Source organism: Bidens hawaiensis, unplaced genomic scaffold (genome assembly GCF_021521415.1).
Source record: "Bidens hawaiensis isolate Kalapana, Puna unplaced genomic scaffold, B.hawaiensis_p1.1 tig00014523_1, whole genome shotgun sequence".
NCBI classification, from domain to species: Eukaryota; Viridiplantae; Streptophyta; class Magnoliopsida; order Asterales; family Asteraceae; genus Bidens; species Bidens hawaiensis.
The window spans coordinates 131,059-138,339 of record NW_027492265.1 but is presented as its reverse complement, the minus strand read 5'-3'; positions in this window follow the sequence as shown (position 1 = coordinate 138,339).

The following is a 7,281-nucleotide window of genomic DNA, read 5'->3' as shown; positions in this document are numbered from 1 at the left end:
GCATACAACTTCTCCTGATTCAGAAGCTCTAAAATTATTCTTAAATGTTGCTCGTGCTCTTCTTTACTTTTCGAGTAGATCAAAATATCGTCAATAAACACAATGACGAATTTGTCGAGGTAGGGTTTACAGACTCGATTCATGAGGTCCATGAACACTGCCGGCGCATTTGTTAGCCCGAAAGGCATAACTAAGAACTCGTAATGGCCGTAGCGAGTCCGGAATGCTGTTTTTGGGATATCTTCCTCCTGAATTCTAACCTGATGGTATCCCGATCTAAGATCGATTTTTGAGAAATAGCTCGCACCTTGCAGCTGGTCAAACAGGTCATCAATTCGGGGAAGAGGGTACCTATTTTTGATTGTTAATTTGTTCAACTCCCTGTAATCAATACACATTCTAAGGCTCCCGTCCTTCTTTTTCACGAATAGTACAGGTGCACCCCACGGGGAATGACTAGGTCGTATAAATCCTTTATCCATCAATTCTTGCAACTGACTGGATAACTCTTGCATCTCGGATGATGCAAGTCGGTAGGGTGCTTTAGCAACAGGGCCAGCTTGAGGTATTAAATCAATTCTGAATTCGACCTGTCGGGTTGGCGGTAATCCAGGAAGTTCTTCTGGGAAAACTTGTGGAAATTCGCGTACCACCGGGATATCTTCCACCCGTTTCTCCTCAGAATCAGTGGCCGTTAAGCTCGCTAGATACGCCACGCATCCCTGGCGTATATATTTTAACACCTTGAGGTGGGATATAAATGGTATCATTGTGCCCGATTTGTCTCCTTGCACTAACACCTCTTCGTCATCCGACACCCGGATCTTGACGATTTTCTTTTCACAGTTTATTTCCACTTTGTTACGTGCTAACCAATCCATTCCCAGGTAATAAGTCAATCAGGAAGGATTGATCGTTCAGAATAAAAGGGCAATCCGGAACTATCTGATTAACTATCATGGTTTTACCGTTAGCGACTTCTACGGTATAAGGTTCTATGGTTTCACTAATCGGAAGGTTTGTTATCGATAGGAACTTAACGGAGACAAAACTTCTATCGGCGCCCGTATCAAATAATACAGAAGCGTAATGATCAGAGACGAGGAATGTACCTGTCACTACGCTGGGGTCCTGGCGTGCTTCGTTCGCCCCCATCACAAATGCTCGGCCTCTCGCCGGATTGGACGACGATGCCTGACCCACGGTTTGCCTCCCAATTCCTCCCTGGTTCAGTTTCGGACAGTATCTCTTGAAGTGATCTGTGCTGCCGCATTCAAAGCAAGCACGACTGGTGGTCATCGTTTGGTTTCCTTGTGGGTTTTGTTGCCGGGCTGGTTGGGTCCTAAATGGCTGCGCACGGATACGTTGCGGTGTCGGTTCAGATTGTTCAGGTTTGTCCTACATCTCGGTGCGTAGTGCCCATCCCTGCCACAGCGATGGCACACTACCCCCCTGCACTCGCCACCATGCTGGTAACCGCATTTCCAACACTTAGGGAACGTCCCTTTCTGCGGTTCCTGCCTTTAGTCACGGCGTAGTTCTGGGCAGCGGGCCTAGCACGTTTATGTTGCTGCCTCTCCTGGATCCTATTGTCATACGTAACTCGTTTCCCCCCAGCAGACTCTCCTGCCACCTTCAGTGACCCACTCCTCACGAAATCGTATGTGACAATACCAGCTTGCGTCACCGCACCCTCAAACGTCTTGTGCCCCAGCGTTGACTATGCTCCTTACTACTGGAGTTAGTCCCCATATATAACGCTAAACCCTCTTTGACTCTGGGGTGACCAACCATGGCACCAATCGCGACAATTCATTAAATCGGTTCGTATAACCCAAGTGGTCTTCCCCCTGCATCTCCAGGTTCCACAATTCGTTTTCTAATTTCTGCAGTTCGTTTTTCGGGCAGAAATGCTCCAGTACAAGGGCCTTGAGCTCTGCCCAGGTCATGCGGTTTGTCGCTGCCTGACCGCGAGTTTGCACTATTGTGTTCCACCATGTCAAGTCATGGTCCGTGAACGTGCAAGTAGCATACTTAACAACGAAATCCTCAGGGCAGTTGCTGATGTTCACAACAGACTCTATTTTCTCAATCCACTTAACCAACCCATTGGGTCCCTCAGACCCGCTAAATTCTAGGGGCTTGCACAACATAAAATCTTTGATTGAACATCCCTTTGTTGCAGGAGTCGGTTCAGTGCGGTTCGTTTCTACACTAGGTATCGGGCCATTACTGTCTGTAATGACCACCCTAGGTGGTGCGTCATTACTCGGAATCGGGTTACCGTTTGGTGGAGGATTAACATTTTGTTCCCCCTCATTATTGGTGGTCGTTTGATTGCTCGTAGGGCCTGGATTGGTCGTATTGTTAATACTGGCGGCGATGCGCGATACTCTATCCGGTATCGCCGCCTCTAACTGTCGAGCAATCAGACGACTCACATCCACTTCTGACATTTGAGCTGACCGTTTTGGTGCCATTCTACACAACATTAAGAAAATACATATAATTAATACAATTTCCAATCTCGATACACAACACATATTCCATTCATTAATAAACATCAGTATATATTACATAAACATCAGTACACATTACATTCCTACCATCATCACATAGTTTCAGTTTTCATACATCAGTCCTACATCGGCATCATTTCGACATAACCCGCTATGGGTCAGTACTTGAATGATACACCCAAAAGTATCTACAATGATATCCCCAAAAAAAGCCCCCTATGGGCTAGTGGCTGTACTATAACTACCCAAGATTCACTCTATGTTAGCATCGCCACTGACTGCTTACACAGAGTATCAAAAAGCGGACCCTGACTACTACCACCCTAACATAACTAAACATGGTGGTATACCAACCACACCATCACTGCCACCATCACCACTAACACCGCCATCAAACCCCGGATCCGTGTCTCCATCTGGTCAATCATCCACTAGGAGTATGCACCCTCCCTCCTCAGCTGGCCAACAGCCAGTACGCAGTCCGCCAAGTGATTCCTCCTCTGAATACCCACCGTCAAGGCGATGGTGTGCTCAACCACCTGCTCGTGGAGCACTCGGAGCCATGCAGCCTCGGAGGAGGGACGCTCATCCCTCTCCAGCCTAGGGGTACCCCACACGGGTGGAGGCACAGGCTCAGGCTGGAGGCGGGAGGACTCGCCCCTGTGGTAAGTGGGTCTGGGTGGGGTAGAGGTAGGTGGGACATAAGGGACATTGATCCGGGCCGTGAGGCGGGGACCGGGTCTGGGAGGGGTAGGGGTGGTCTGTGGTGCGGGTGGGGTGGGTGATCTGGCAACCCTAGCAGGGGAGGACAAGCTAGCACTCCTACGGCTAGTCTCACTAGGCTCAGTGCTGGATGCTAGGCGTAAGCTCCTGGAGTTCCCGGAACTGACCTCCTCCGGGTCCTCATCCACTGACAAACTTCTTGATCTCGACATCCTTACCTGTACACAAGTTAGCAAACATATAGTTCCTTCCATAATGTAAATCACAATTAATATACACATACTTATACAACTTTGTCACATAAAAATATTATCATATACTTACACATATGTTGCCGATTTTACCTATTAATGTTCCCCGTGACTTCCCCTGAATTCCCTCGTGCGGACAAGTCTGTTATTATGTTCCGGACCATAATAACTCACTTGTCCATCCAAGTTCATCCAGATCTCGTCACTGTAAATTATTAGTTGATATTCAGATCCTATAATACTTGAGCTACTGGTTATATTTTAGTTATCTTTTAAAGACATCCTAATTTTTTATAACCAATGGCTCTGATACCAAGTTCTGTAACACCCCGTAACCGCAGCGGAAACGTAAACGGGATGCAACAGACACATCTGATATCAACAGCATTGCTTATAAAGAAAACACCACTACATTAATTTACATCATATTACATTGTTCCAAGTTTAGTTCCCATCTAGGCGTTAACACATAGGTTTTACCAACAGTACATTAACATATTTAATACAAAATGATCACTAAGCTTCCACAAAAAGCACGCATCATCAAGCATGTAGCACTTATTCCAGTTTGGGAGTACCTAGAAAGCATGTAAAGAAAACGGGTCAACTACAAATAGTAAGTGAGTTTCACTAATTTAAACAACTGTGACAAATCATTATAATAATCATATATTAGCGATGTAATTATACTTTTACGGACACTTGGGGACATCGTTAACCCAGTACAGTACCCATTCCGGGGGCAAAGTTAACCCAGAAACACTTCTAGGGACCTCTGGGGACACTGTTAACCCAGTACAGTACCCATTCCGGGGGCAATGTTAACCCAGAAACACTTCTAGGGACATCTAGGGGCACTGTTAACCCAGTACTGTACCCATTCCTTACGATTCCCGTACAATCAAATATTTATAAATACACGCAATTCCATGTGTTCAGTATGTACTTAAACATTTCAATAATAACATGCTTTCCGCCCCGGGAAAATATTTAAAAACACAATTCAGAAAAAGGGGCTCATGAAACTCACCTTATCGTAGGCAATTAGGTATCACAGTACACCAGCTATTAGTCCGGATCTGTAATACGATCCCTAAGTTCGTTACTATATAATCACTATTAACATAACTTAAACCGTGTTAACCGGTACATCTGGGGACACTGTTAACCCAGTACTGTACCCGTTCCGGGGGCAATGTTAACCCAGAAACACTTCTCAGGACTCAGATTGTGATATCGTTTAGAGTTCACTAGTCAAAATTACTACTAGTCGTTTTTTCCGTTTTGCGTGCCTAGCACGGTTATCCGTTTTTACGTTTCAAAAATGAGTTTGGTCACAGACGACCCGAAAATAGTTGTTGACTGATAATTTAAGTAAAGTTGTGAATTTAGAGCTCGGTTTAGACGCCCCGATTGGCCGCAGGACCCGTTTCCGTCTTTGGCGTACCGGAAACTGTTAAATCGGTTAAAATTACTCAAATCATCCGAATTATTTTCGGATGATTTATTTTTACTTGTTTAACTCAATTATATGAAAATAGTTCATTTTTAAGGTTTTTATACACCAGTCAGCTCGCTTATGCGAACTTTACCGGTTTACGCGTTTTAAGCTTTAAAAGTTTGTTTTTATCTTCTTTTTAGCACAAATAATTATCCGTTTAATCTCGGATCTTGAAATTTTGCACAAATCACTTTTTGACAGTGGGGAATTTCATAAAAATATTTCCAGAATTAATTTTTATATTTAAAATTTATTTATCTATTTTTAAACACCATTTAAACACTAAATATGTCGTAAATACCAAACAATCTTAGAAAAATCCCAAATTTTTCCTGGATGACCCTTGTCATCCCCATAGTCCCCTGTAATGTTTCCAGAACCAAAATTTCATTTTACATGCCATTTTCACTAAACCGAGCTAGAAAACCCTAGAACTCGTTTAACCGAAAAGCCTACTTAGACTTCTCCAACTGACCTCAAATTTTGTGTGTGAATTTTACATGTTATAAAAAGCTTATCTGGAATTTTCCAGAATTATTCATGATATTTAACTATTTTTCACCATTTTTGGCCAAAACCGAGCATTAAATTCACCAAATATTCATCCTTCGTCCAAAAATTACCAAAAATTTAAAGAACTCATATTTTCATATATCTAACACCTCTGTAAAATTTCATGATCTAACTCCACACGTATCACAATCTGTCCCAAAACTCAACAACATACAAAAACCGAACTACCTTGAGTTTCTAGCTTCAAACCGCAAGGATCTCGCTTTCTAGCCTTTGCTAGCAACTAGATACAACACCTACAAGCACAATAACACCACACCAAGCAAGTTACACCCACAATCAAGCCATTTCTTTCATGGTTTCGGTTATGACTTAAAAACAAAGATTTAACCGTAAAAATTCGTTTTTGGTTCGTTTAACTCTTTTCTTGGACCAAGATCCCTTGTATAACCCGTATACATCACTTGATCATGCAAGAATCGGTTTCATCTCGGGTTTCACCCTTTTTCACTTGAAACCTCATTTTCTTGTAATTAAACTCGAGAGAGGAAGATGAAAACGAATATAACTCGATCTTTACCTCGTTGTTCTTGCTACAAAACTTGGTTTTTAGTTCTTGGACTTGAGAGGAAAGGGAGATTTGTTGAAGTGTTGTGAAGGAAAAAAAATAAAAGGGATAAGGGGTTAATACCCCCCATCCGATCGGAACACATGGATGGGTGGGGTGGGACCCACATCTCTAATTCTATCCACACATTTGGATTCTCGTAATCCGGATAATGTTTTGGATAATCTGGTTCAGTTCGTTTTTCGGTTAAATGTCTAATTTGGCTTAAAACGAGGCTAAAACGGTCGTTTTTCGGCTAAAAAATGAAATTTATATAAAACCAATTTAAAAACTTTAAAAACTTAAACCATGACATTTATTAACTTTAAACATCATATTATTAATAATTGTGCATCTTTTTCGGCTTGATCGATCGTCTCTTGCTTGGTTTGGTATTAAAGGTTTCGTTTAACGTACCGACATACCATTAAACGAAATTTCTTTTTCTGTGCTTTAATTCACTTATCCCGAAGCTTTAACACTTCGTAAACATCACTAAATATTATGTATCTCGTCTATAATGTATCCCCGATTCGTTCGGGCTTCAATAACCGTTAATCGGTTAATCGTATTTCCAATACGATTAACTGTATAATCGCGTATAATCCGTAATGTGAATCATACATACTCGTATAAACGCATTATAATTCACATATTCATTATTAAATATCACATAAATAGTATATACCGGTTAGGGTATACCTGATTTTGCCGGAATCGTTACATTGATTTTCCAGAATCAACAAATTCTATAGACTGTAGGGACATATCAGATTTGGTTCTGATAGGTTTCTTGTTCAATGGAACCTTCAACTTGTCTCTCAAGTCTTTCTTCTTACCGTTGTAAGATTTATCATTACTTTACTTGATTTCTTTTTCAACATACATGACTATAACAATCATCATTTTTATTCCCTTTGGACAGATAGTTATTATACTTTGACTTGTAGAATGCAAAATCTTTTCCAAAATTGTATGATCAAGAACATGAAAAGGTTCTGGTGAAAATTTTCCTTGACATGAATCAGTGTGGTGACCATAGACATCATAGATTTTGCACCAAACTTGTTCTTTAAACCTTTCTCCTGAGTTACCTCTCTTAAATCTTTCACTTAGCCTTGAGGGATCAACTCCAATGGTCTTTTGATGAGTGATCAGACCATCAAA